Source organism: Microtus ochrogaster, chromosome 15 (assembly GCF_000317375.1).
Source record: "Microtus ochrogaster isolate Prairie Vole_2 chromosome 15, MicOch1.0, whole genome shotgun sequence".
Taxonomy (NCBI): domain Eukaryota; kingdom Metazoa; phylum Chordata; class Mammalia; order Rodentia; family Cricetidae; genus Microtus; species Microtus ochrogaster.
In genome coordinates this window covers 11,795,595-11,808,959 of record NC_022017.1, presented here as the reverse complement: position 1 = coordinate 11,808,959, position 13,365 = coordinate 11,795,595, and the positions used below count along the sequence as shown (strand labels likewise).

Below are 13,365 nucleotides of genomic sequence, written 5' to 3'. Positions count from 1 at the left end.
ACAAAAACAAAAAAAAAAGTGTTAATCATGCTGGGAATTCACTGTGGGTGTTTCTCAGAGCAAAGCATGGGCCCTGCAAGGTCTGCTATGGCTTGATACCTCAGCACCTCTGCTCTTCCGTTCCTCTTGCTCCCATCTCTCACTGTTTTCCCCTTTCAAGCCTTCAAATTCTCTTTTACACTTAAATATCTTCTAAATACTGTAAAAATGTCTTGAAAGACACCCCCCCACACACACACACACAAGAAACCAACCCTACCTGCATGCCCTATAGAGAGTTTTGTTTGTTGTTTTGTTTCCAAAACAAGGTTTCTCTGTGTAGCCCTGACTGTCTTGGAACTCACTCTGTGGACCAGGCTGACTTTGTTCGAACTCAGAGATCTCAACTCAGAGATCTGCCTGCCTCTGCCTCTACCTCTGCCTCAGGAGTGCTGGGATTAAAGACTTTGTCCTGTAGAGATTTTTATTTGGCTTGTTTATTGTTGTCTTCCCAGTGTATTTGTCAAATGGGTGCTAAATTCCTGACATTTGCTACCTGTGACCCTTTCTTTTACAAAGAGATACGAAGCAGTGATGGAGCATCTTTTGCCCTTGCTACTTGTCACTCTTTTATGGGCGCCTGTGTGCATGATGGCACTGGTGTGTCAGTGGAGCCACACCTGATTCTGGGAGGTGTACTGTTTGAATGGTTTTTGACAAACCATTGTACTCCCTTGACTAAAAATTATAACAGCATTGAAGACAGATATTTGTGGAACAGAAAGCTCTCAAAGAATGCCTGGCGTGTAGATGTTGCCGCAGTTACTACTGTTGTAGCCCCAGACCAGCTATGCAATGCCAGCTGTGCTCCCAAGCACAGGACTGAGCAGGCTCTTTGCCACCTGTTTTCTTCCCTCTTTAAGGATCCCCTAGGTGTGTTGGGCCCCCTTACCCCACCTCTCTCATTCCTCCAGCCTCTTTTTAGGCCCTCGGGTTCTTACTGCTTCTTTCCCCCACTCTATTCAGCAGAATATAGTAAGTTTTACTTTTCCCTTCCCAGTCTGCTCAGAATCTTCCTGTTTTGTTTTCCTTGCCTCCTATCTTTTTGTTCTGTGTATAAGATGTAGTAAAATTTCCTTATCAGTTCATTGTCTCAAATTGCATTTGTATATACACAAAAGGAAATGTTATAGGTGTCCAAACTAAGGTAAAATTGATGTTTTTATAGAGGAGGAAAACCACAAACAAAGCCAGCCTTAAAGGTTGTACCAGGACCAGGCACTGAACCAGGCACTGAACCAGGCACTCCTGCTCCTCCCTCCTGTCTCCACACCTCCACTTCCGTGGTCAGTGATTGATTTAGTCTCCTACTACCCAACTGGGAACACGCCTGGGGAACCGTTTCCTGTGTGCCACTTCAGCACTATCTGAAGCTTCCTGCTATTTTAGAGTCTTATTTCCTGTTGCTATGGCTCGGTGGTCTCAAAGACACCCCCCGACACACACACCCTTTGTTGTATTAGTAGTAGTTCTTGTGGCCCAATCTGGAAACCTAGCCACCATTTAAAAACCTATGTGTGTGTGTGTGTATGTATGTATGTATGTATGTATGTATGTATGTATGTATGTATGTATGTGTGTGTATATATATATGGATGTATGAAATCGTGTTGTTTTTCCCAGTGATCAAATGTGATCATTGTTCAAAACAACCTAACTTTAAAAAAAAAAAAACAGCATGTTTTTAGCCTGTGGTTTTGTGAGTCTGTACAGAGGATGTACCCTCCTTTCAGCATGCACTTGGAAGGCTTTAGCTTGAGCTTAGCAGTCTTTATTTATAAGGTGAGGCAACTTTTTCTGTTGTTACAGTAGTAAAAGAGCAACCATTCTTTTTCCTCCTTGGCATTTTAAACATTATTGATGCTTTACCTCTGTGTATGTCTGTGTATCGTGTGTGTGCTCATTGCCCAGGGAGGCCAGAAGGTGGTGCTGGATCCCCTGGAACTGCAGTTCACAGGGTTGTGAACCTTCATCTTAGTGCTAGGAACTGACCCAGGTCCTCTGGAAGAGCAGCCAGCGCTCTTAACTGCTGAGCAATTTCTCCAGCCCTCTGCTCCATTTATTGATAGAATCAGTTTTTTTCGGGGGGGGGGGGAGTTAGGCCATATACTTTGGTTTAATGTTAGTTTATAATTTTTCAGTAACATTCATTTTCTTTTGAAATGCTAAAATTTGCTCCTTTCACATAAGAAGACTAAATTTTAACTTATACCTTTTAAAATTGTATTTGAATTGAGCAGTAAAGCTCTGATTTAATCACTTCCCTCTTGTCTGTGACAAAATACCTGACTAATTTAGGAAGGATTTCTTTGGCTCCCTGCGGAAGGGTAGTGTCACAGTGGGAAAGAGGTTGGAGGAGTGGAGAAGCTGACAGACAGTGCTCTGCTGCCCAGTTGCCTTTGTCCTTTTTGTTCATTCCTGGGTACCAGGTGGTGCTTCCCACAGCAAAAGTGGATATTTCCTCCTCCCTTAACCCAGTCTAGCAACTCCTTCACATATGTGTCAGGGGATGTATCTTCTACATGAGTTCAGGTCCTGCCCCCAGAAATACAAGCCTTTTACTTATATTTCTACTATTTCTTTAAACAAATTTATTCAGAAGATTTCTGAAACCAATAAGAAGTTCAGAGTAGGGGAGGGAAGAAGAAGAGGAGAGAAGGATTTATCCCTGCTTATGAGCAGTTGGTGCATTGTTTGGGAACTGGGAAAGCGATACATTACTTTTATAACTACATCTATTTACCCACTCATTAGCTGAATGAAGGTTCACTGAGTTTCTGCTGTGTCTTTAAAGAATTTATGTGCAACCCTCCCATCCTCCCACATACATACCTATAATCTCAGCACGTAGGAAGCAGAAAAACAGAGGAGGACACAGATTTGAGGCCAACTTGGGCTATATCAAGTTCAAGGCTATTTTGGGTTATGTAGTGAACACCATCACAGACAGACATAAGTACATTGTCTGGAGTTTTGCTAAAACTAAACCCTGTCAGTGGCCCTCTGGTAACATTTTTATTCTCATCTGCTGAAAAAAAGGAGAAGGAAAAAGAAGGTAAGGCATGTGTTCGTATTTTAAGTTAGAACTTCACCTTTTGAACGCTTTCCCAGAAGACTTCAGGGCTTGATTGTCTTAGCCTGCTAGGACTAATGCAAAAAAGAATTACCACAGACCAGCAATACAATAGAACCTCACCCCAGAAGATCATCCTGCCAGCAAGGCCTGCTTTATTCCAAGGCTTTTGCCATTTACCTTTTGGCTCACATCCCTTTTTCATATGTATGTGGTTGGGGTCCAGGAGGGGAGACAATTCCGGTGTCTTTTCTTACAGGAATACTAATAAAAGTGGGATCTGGCCTCTTTCCCCCCCCCCCCACGCCTATGGTAACCTTACTGCCTTCCTTAGTGGGCTCCTATCAATAGCTACCTGGAGACTAAGATCTCAGCATGTGAATGGGCGGGCAAAGAAGACATACACTTTAATTCACTGAAAACTGGAGTTTGTAGCCCAGTGTGGTGGCACGTGGCTGTAACAGAATCCCAGCACCTAGGGCACCAAAGCAGTCTATTCCTTCCATGAGTTAGACATGATTTCTAAGAACTTAAAAGTTAATCTATGTGTCAACTCTTTAACAGATTAAGCAGTGTCCAAAATATTTTATATATCTTTCTGCTAAGCAGATTAAAACCTCATAAATTTACTTGATTCGAGTTACTTTTTAGTTGCTGTAGCACAAACTTTGTTAGTTTTTCTTTTGCTTACTGACTGCCCTTTGCTAAGTACACTTTCTCACAGCATGGGTCCCAGATGTTATCCAGAAGTTGCTAGAGATGCTGACGTTTATACATACTTTTACTGAAGCATTTTATTCTTTTATTTTTACTTTTGAGATTATAATAGAATTACATTTCCCCCTTTTCTGTCTCCAAGCTCTCCCATATATCCCTCCTTACTGTCTTTCAAATTTATGGCCTTTTATTTTCATTACTTGCTACATACATACATATATACATATATACATACATACATACATACATACATACATACATACATGGATATGTGTGAATATATAGTTTTCCATACATAAATATATTTATATAAATTTATATTCCTAAATACATAATACATATATATATTTCTAAATACATAAGTACATCAAGCTCAGTTTGCATAATGTTTTTCGTATGTGTGTATGTTTTCAGGCCTGACCTTTTGTACTGGATAACTGGCTGTGTTCTTCCCAAGGGAAGATGATTTCTCCCGCTCTCAGCATTCTTTAGTTGCCTGTAGTTCTTGTTTAGGGCTGAGCACTGCCTGCCACACACCCACTGAACTCTTAGAAAAGAACAGCCCAGATGAAGCTAGTTTGATGTATCCACAAGGCTTGCACACTTGGATGTTCGCTTCTTTTCTGTGGAAGGTCAGTCTTCTTCAGGTTCTACTTTGATCAGGCTTTATTCCCCTTACACAATTCTTGCTCCTACTATTCAGTTTTCCTATATTCCCATTTTTTTATTTGAGGCTTTTTTTGATCTGAAGAATTCTGCTGCTTGGCTATTCGCAATTCCCTATTTTTCTGTTCTGTGATCTTAACATTTTTTTATGTTCTCTTTCGTCTGGATTCCTGGTACATCTGTAAGTACATGGAGAAACACAGTTATTTTTTGCAATGTGGGCCTTGGAAACTGTTTGTTCACTGTCAAAGCTATTCTTCTTCCTCCATCCCTTCCTCCCCAGGTAATTAGCACAAATGAATATAATAACTTTTAGAGTCTTTTTCAAGGGCAGTAGTCAATGTGCCAGCTTCCCCAAGAAGACTGTTGACTGGAAGCCAGCCCATGAATTAAGAATGAGAAGTGTTAACCCTTAACACAAGCAATATCAAAAGTAGGGAAGCAATAAAGCATGCCTAGAAATGCTGCTGTCCCTTAGCACTGAAAGGGTTAAAAAACATCCACAGCAGGTATTTTCTTTAAATTTCATGTTTGGTGTAGTTGTGTCAGTGTAAAGGTAAGTGGACGAAACTCAGTTTTGGAATTCACTTTTTGCATGTAAAGTTAAACACATACAGTTTGTTGATTCTTGCATGCTATCACTAAACAGACCCTAAAATTAAAATTACTAGATGTTTAACCTAATAATATACCCCTAGTTTTTTTTTGGAGGGGGGGAGATGAGACCTGCATTTTTCAAACTTTATTCAAAAAGGTTGTAAATCCAGCATGCGTCCTACACTATGTGTGTTCTCACAGAACAGCTGCTATTCACAGCAAGGTCCTAATGTTTTCAGCACAGCTTAAGTAGCCCATAAGTTTTGGACTTTTTTTTATTTCAGTGATTAGTAAAAGATTTATTTATTCAAGAATAGAGTCATCCTTGCTAAACTTAATAGGAAATCTTAAAAGTTGGTCCAATTTTTCTCCCTGGATAAATCTTTCCTTTCTGTCCATGTCTTTTTTTTTATTTCTTTTTTTTAATTGATTTTTATTGAGCTCTACATTTTTCTCTGCTCCCCTCCCTGCCTTTCCTCTCCCCTTCAACCCTGTCTCAAGGTCTCCATGCTCCCAATTTACTCAGGAGATCTTGTCTTTTTCTACTTCCCCCATATCTGTTTTGAAAACATAGTACCAGAAGACAAGGGGCACAAATGCCGACACAACTCCTAGAAGTGAGTTCTCAGGGGTGGGTCTGAAATTAGGATAAATATTTGTTGATACTGTATAGGTCCAGTGGATCAAAGCAGGACCTTTGATGTGTGTTTGGCAGTTGGGGTCTTTGTACTAAACCAGATACTCCTGTTTAAGCCGGGCCCTCAGGTTAAAGCACTTGACCTATGCCCTTCCGATCTTCAGAGACACATCATACTTGATTGGGTCAGGTATTGGGGAGAGTGGCTAGGGTCACAGGCTTATATTTGGAACCCACATCTTGGTTCCCCAGTGCTTGTTTTTGTCTTTGCAGTTTATTGTTGTTGTTTTTTTTTAAAGTGTCTTTATTATTAAAAAATGACAGGAAGCATGATCCTGAAATGTTTGTCATGATGTGACATATCCTATCACCACTAATGACTAGTACGCTGGTGTAGAAGCAGCTGCCCAGACTACAGTGTTATATTGGCATGTAAATAATAGTCTATAATGAAAATTTGTTTATTACCACTGGATTTTATGTGACAGCCCAGCAGTGCTATTTTCTGTTAGCTTATTCTGTTCATATGTTACTGTTCTGAACCTTTTAAAGGGTCCTTGCCCTACCAGTCTGCGTTGACATTTTGTATGTTTAGAACCCTAGTCCTAGAAAGGAATGCGAGGTCATGGAAGTGACACACACAGACTCTATGGCTCAGAGTTTTTGCAGGGTGTGGTGGCACATTCTTTTAATGTGGAGGATGAGGCGGGAAGATCTCCATTAATTCAAGACCAGCCAGGAGTACATAGTAAGACCCTGTGGAAAGAATGAAAAGGTTAAACCTCCAGGTAATAATAAGCACATCAGAAAATAGATGGTACATCTATTCTGGGTTGCTGGAAGATTCAGGAGATAAAAGTAGGTATTAAGAAACAGGGTTTTGAAAATGGTTAAGAAACATTGGTCTAAAGTCTTTCATTTTCTCAGACTAAAAGAATTTCTACTTTTGTAAATCTGCAGTAGAAACATGTCATTAAAACTTGTTCTGACTCCAAGATGTGGGACAACTTAGTAAAATGTAAGCAAGGCCACAGGGGTGATGCATTCCTAACCCCACATTTTCACATGGAGATCTGAAGCCAGATTGGTTCAAAGAGCTGTTAACTGCCCAGCTTTCTCAAAGAGGAGGATGTTGGTCTGTCAGTGGATGTGCCCCTCGGTGGCACTGGGGAGTTTGGGAGCTGGAGTGAGTCTGTCAGTCCCTGCCTTGAAAGAACCAGTATGGGGTAGGCTAGGGTTCAGAACCTGAGCCTAGCCAGTAATAATCAATTAATGTGAACTGATGCTCACTATTGCTTGATAATACAGATAAAGGATGGATTAGATTCAGAATAGAAGTATCCCTGTTCATTAGAGCTGTGTTCTGTGACAGGTAGAAATAGGTTCTGGGTTTTGAGGAACTTACCTTCTTTTCAAATCTTTTTAGTCAGTACCTTAGGAGTTTAGAGAAACTTCTGCACTTTGGACTCCTGGGTGATTCATTTTTTTCCATATTCTCGTCACATTTGGTGTCATTCTTCTTTTTAATCCTTTTGTCAGTGTGTAGTCTGTCTTGCTATAGTTTCAATGTACATTTCTCTGTTGATTAAAGATGCTGAGCCCATCTACATGTCTCTTTGACTGACTGTATATCTTTGGTGAGATGCCACTGTCTATCCATATTCTAATTGGATGATTTCTATTTTTGAATTTTGACAGTTCTTTTTATAATTACAGAGTTTCAGATACATTGTCTACAAATACTTTCTTCCATTTTGTTGATTTTCTTCTTGTTTCATGTCACAGAGCAAAACAAAAGCTTAATTATGATAAAGTCTAGTTATTTTTTCCACTTACAGATCATAATTTTGGTGTCTAAGAACTTTTCCTTGTTTTTAGTCTTGGAAATTTTCTGGTATCCCTCCCCCCCCCCCCTTCCAAAAAGTTTTTTAGCTTCTCAGGGATAAATGTCTGTAATTGTAAATGACATGCTGAGGCACCTGGCAATGGAGAGGTCAAGACCCAGCACCCAATATTTGCTTTCTTGGTGACTCTGTTTGGCTCGATTTCAGAAGTCTGAAAGCTGTGTATATTGTTCTTCCTTTGGTTAGAGATGCAGGGCTCCTTATCCATGCCCTCTGTTGTTTTTAGGTGCTTGAGCCACAGGTCTGGTCCACAGGAGACAAGGAAAATCTGGGAACTCACCCCCTGCCCTGAGGGCACTACCCAGTTTGCTTTCTCTTCTCTGCCTTGAAGAGTCTTTGTGATTATAGATACAGCTCACTGTCAGAGCACAGCTAGGACTGGAGATGGATCTCAGTGGTCGAGCACACCCCCCCAAAAGGAAAGACTTCCTTAGACTTGTTGAATATGAATTGTTGTAGACTTTTAAATTGTACCCAAGGGACGAGCAGTGAAAATTGTGCATGCACTATCTTCCTGGAAGAAGAAATCAGTAGTTTTGTTATGTTAATTGAATACTGCCAAACAGAAAAGTGTACAAATTAACATGCAGATATTTCCAGAAAAATAAGTGATGTTCATTTGCTCTTGCTTATGGAGTCAGCAGTTGAGCACATTTTCTCGATTTGCCATCACCAGAGGCACTGCTACCGTCTGTAAGATAGAGAACACCATCCTTACACAGAGGTTCACAGCTCCTCTAACAATGGGGAGTGGATGTACCAGAATTCCTTGAGTCCAAGAGTTCTGGGCTAGCCCCAGTAAGATAGACCTTGCCTCTTAAAAACAATGAGCAGAGTCAGACGGTGGTGGTGCGTTCCTTTAATCCCAACACTCGGGAGGCAGAGAAAGGCGTATCTCTGTGAGTTCAAGACCAGCCTGGTCTACAAGAACGAGTTCCAAGGCAGGCTACAAAGCTGCAGAGAAACCCTGTCTTCAAACAAAACAAATGCAAAGAAAACAATGAACAGTACTTGAGAGGGAAAGGCAGGCCGGCAGATCTCTAAGCTCAAGGACAGCGTGGTCTATGTAGAGAGATTCTGTTTCAAAACAATAAAAGCAGTAACACATTTAGAAGCTGAATACAGACCCACAGCCTTAACTTAAAGCACCCAGGGCTGTCATCTGGATTCTTGGATTTCTGGAGGAGTAATGGCTTGTGAACCACTTGTTAGTTTGTTGATGTTTTTAGATAATCACACTGAATAGTTCTAAGTCTACATTGGTTTAGCTCACATTTGTCACACAATGAAACCTCTCCTTCCACCACACAAGTAGAGGAAAAGAATGAAAAAGAAACTTTGTTCTAGACTACTGGACTTTGGAACTAAGGAGATGTGGTTTTGGACCCTGAAGTATGCTTATCAGCAGGACTAGCCTCAGCAGAAGCCCCTGTCGTTAACCGTAAGGAGATGCAGTAGGCCTGAACTATGATTGTTCACATTGTGAAAACAAAAGTAGCTATTGATTTAATCCTATTACATGGCGTTGATTTTAGAAATCATTGGATTGATGCTAGGATTTAGGGTTTAATCCTGTAAAGATCAGACTTTCTCATCTTATTGATCCTAAGTCCTTTTTAATCTTATTAATTATGCCAGGCTGTTTTCCCAAAGTGCTAGTGCTTGCGTGTATGCATGTGTGTGTGTGTGTGCAGTTGTATGTATGTGTACATGCGTGTGTGTGTACGTACATAACTCTTTTTCTAAGATAGCTGTGCCCCTCCTTCTGTCTTTAAAAGAGAACTTGAGCTTTCTCGTGAAGAGCTACAGAACTCTTTACAGGTCTCCAGATTAACATTAATATTGTAAGCATGATGTGAGTTCTATATTCCTAAGATTAAAGTAGGTCTTGGCAGGCTTCTGGAGAGGGACTCTAGTCTTAATCTTGGATTTCCTGAGAAGGCATGTGCTACTCTGCGGAAGGGTGTGTGTGTGTCTGTCTGTCTGTCTACATACGCGCATGCACATTTAGAAGCTCTTAGTCAGAAATATTAGTTAAATTAATTATAACTGGGATACTACTCTCCTATGGTAGAACAGAAAAGTTCGTTTTTTCTTTTTTTAACATACTGAAATTGTGCAGTGTGTGTTAGGAAACAAAAATACACATTTAGACTTGTGGCTTTTGTATTCACTTTGCAGACTTTTTTTTTCATGGTTATTTTTCGAGACACGGTTTCTTTGTGAAACAGTAGTCCTGTCTATCCTGGAACTTACTCTGTAGACCAGGCTGGCCTCATACTCAAAGAAATCCACCTGCCTCTGCCTTCAAAATGCTGGCATGTGGATAAAGGCATGCACTGCCACCACCTGGCGCTTTGCAGACTCTTAACTGAATGAAACCTTACGCTCTCTAGATCATTTTTAACTTTTCCCCCCAAAGGATAATTATTATTGACCACCCCAGCAATCAAAATGACAAATTTTAGATAGCTATACATTCTTATTTGGGGGTAGGAATTTTCCTAATTGGATCAGCAGTGTTGTGATTGATCAAGACTACTGGGTGTCTAAAGAGTGCCCTCTCTCTCGGGTTCTCTGGGTAGAGTGGTGCTCGTGATTGTTTTTAACTAGCGTGTCCACATTAGCTGTTTGTTGTTTCTATCGGGAGGGGGCTGCTGCAATACCTGTGTAGAGGTCAGAGAACAGTGTGCAAGAGATGACTTACGCTTTCCACCATGTGGATCCTGAGTATCCAGCTCTCGGCTGCTTTGGTAGCAGACACCTTCTTGCTGCCCCAGAATGCAGTTTTGAGCAGGAGTGTTTAGTGAAGTCTTTGGATTGTGGTAAGGTGATGTTTTGATGTTGTAGGTGGAAACCTTAGAATATGTTCTTAACCATTATACAACTTAAGGGTTAAGAATACCTTACAGTACTCTTATGACTAAGATTTCCTTGTATACAGTTTGTATATAGCAAACTGTTGTGGTTTGAAGTGATATAAAACTGGTTGGGGAGGGAGTTTTATTGATTTCTCAGTAAATTGAGTCTCTTCCCACCCCCACTTTTTTTTTTTAATACAGTATCTCACTAGGTATCTGGCCTTTATCTTGTAGTTTCCCCCAGAGTTAGAGTTAGAGGCTGGGCCCACAATGTCTTTTTTAGGCATGTATGTATGAATGATACTTTGCTTATTTATTTAAAAGGAAATTATTATAATTTCTTTACCAAAAGGAGAACTGGATCTTTAGTGAATTTCTAATGCTGACATTACAGTCTTGAAAAGTAGAAGAAGAATCTAATTACATAAATGAGAAAAACTTAGGGCTAAAGGACCTACTTTCAGTATAGGGTAATTGTATAGGAAGGGATAGGGGCTTTAGCTTCTAATCCTCTTTCAGGAAGGCTCCGTATCAGACCTGCACAGAAAAATTCAGTGGAGCGGCTCCTTTATCATAAAGGGAATTTTAATTTAAAAATGTTCTTGCATCATGAGCAGAGCAAGCGACAGATAGCTACACTGGGCATTTTATCTCCTTCAAACCACATTACCAGTAATTGTTGCATTAAATCAAAGTCAGAAGAGATTACAGGTCTGAATAGAGCAAGGGATTGGTGCCAACCCAGGGATTCCCACACTGCTTTGCTGTTGTCAGAGCCCTGCCCCTTCCTCAGCAGGATGATGTCTGATTGTGCATGTGCATTATAGGATGCAAGGTGACAAACACAGTCTGGGAAGAGAGGCAGTCACACATCTAAGACTCCACAGCTTCTCTTTCTGTTAACTTTTCTGTGGACCCAAGGGGATGACTGACTGTCTATCTCTCTGTCTTTATACCTATCTATCTATCCATCTATCCATCTATCCATCTATCCATCTATCCATCTATCTATCTATCCATCTATCCATCATCTATCTATCTATCTATCTATCTATCTATCTATCTATCTATCTATCTATCTATCTATCTATCTATGGTACTACTAGATAAATAAGAGATAGGCATAAAAAACATGCATCCCCCTAAACAACTCATATATAGATAATAATTCTCTCCTTTCTAAATTATCGGAGATGTTGCTGAGGAGCCTCACTATGTACTGGCCTTGTTTGTGCACTAACTGATTTTACACAGTGCTATTGTTACTTCTTTCAGACGAAGAATTTGAGACAGAGAGACATTAAATAACTCCCAAATCATACAGTTGTAGAGCCTTGCTGCTAAGATTTGACTCCAGCTAGTCTGGCTTCAGACCGTCTCCAGCACACACACACACACTGTTGTGTAGGCCATTCTGGAATTCTGCTGAGTGTAGGAGATACTTGAAGAACAAAGCTAAACTGCATAGTCCTTCTCTTCCCAGGAGTAACAGAATGATGTGAACAACAAACTGAAAAGGCTGTGTGCAAGTGCTAAGTAAGGAGTCTGCCAGCAGCCTAGCCTGGGTGGTTAGTCATTTCCAGAGCAGCCTGGCCGTCTCTGCTTACTTTCAGACCTAATTTCCACTACATCATTATCCCTTACTTACCATAGGACAGCCTGAGGCTTTCTCCATTTCCCTTTGCGAAACTCCCCTCGCCTCAAAGCACACAACTAACCTTCCAAAACCTCTCTGCAATGAGGGGGCCAGGAACTGAGTCTTTCATTGGCAGCTCTGCTGAGGTGTACTTAATACACAGTTAAGTAGTACACATTGAAGTCAGTTTATTAAGTTTTGACATGTACACACCAATGAAATCATCATCACAACTGAGATAATCATCAGATTGAAGATCTCCAGATTCTTCATGTCCTGATGCCTCCCCTGTCCCAGCACATTAACAAACAACCAGTGATTGGTTTCTTGTCATTGTATGTAAGTTTGCATTTTTAGCATTTGACAAAAATGAAATCATATGGTAAAAGCCATATGCCTAGGACTTCTTGTACCTAGTATCATTATTTTGAAGTTCGTCTTGTGTGCACTAAAGATGCATTCATTTTGTTGCTGAGTTACTAGTGTTCATTTGTGACTGTGACAGTATGGTGAGCATTATCTCTTGATGGGCGTTTGGGTTGTTTGTACTTTAGAGTTTGTGTACAGGTATTTATATGAATATACATTCTCATTTCTCCTTGGTAAATATTAATATTAGCAAATTAGACTGGGTAGACTACGTGAAAGGTATATTGTGATATTTTAGGAAGTTGCAAAGTACTGATTCTAGTTGTCAGTTGTACAATTTTCTTATGTTTTTTGACTTAAAGCCCTTTATCTAATACATGCTTTATAAATGGTTTTGCTAATGTGTGACTTGCTTTCTTTTCCTCACAGTGTTCATTGGCAAGGAAAATTTTTTTAGTGAAGTCTGATTTGTTGGTTTGTTCTTTTATGGCTTGTTTTTTGTTTGTTTGGTGCTAAATGTCAGACCAAGAACATTGATTATGCACCCTACAACTGGGCAACACCCTTAGGCAATCATAGCTCAGAAATCTTGCTTAATCCAAGGAGTTTTATTCCTGAAGTTTGTAGTATCCTGTTTTGTGTTTTCAGCCTGTGGTCAAATTTTCTGTACAGTACAAATGTGTACGTTGGTTCATTTTTACCATGTGTGACTGTGCAGATGTCCAGTTTCAGTTGTTAGATACTGTTTGTTGGGAATACTATCCTCTCTTTGAATTGCCCTGTACCTCTGACTGTGTTTCTAGATTTTTCTGTTGTCTCCCCCACCCCACCCCCAACATCATTACACTCATTCTTTTTTTTTTTTT

At 40.2% G+C, this 13,365-nt stretch overlaps 1 protein-coding gene and 1 pseudogene across 13 annotated transcripts in view; one reads left to right on the top strand and one right to left on the bottom strand.

The window, feature by feature from the left end:
• Nucleotides 1-13,365, top strand: part of Rbfox2 (RNA binding fox-1 homolog 2) — a 241,572-nt gene that overhangs the window by 142,612 nt on the left and 85,595 nt on the right. The window lies entirely within an intron of this gene.
• LOC113456738 lies at nt 5,396-12,169 on the bottom strand (annotated as a pseudogene).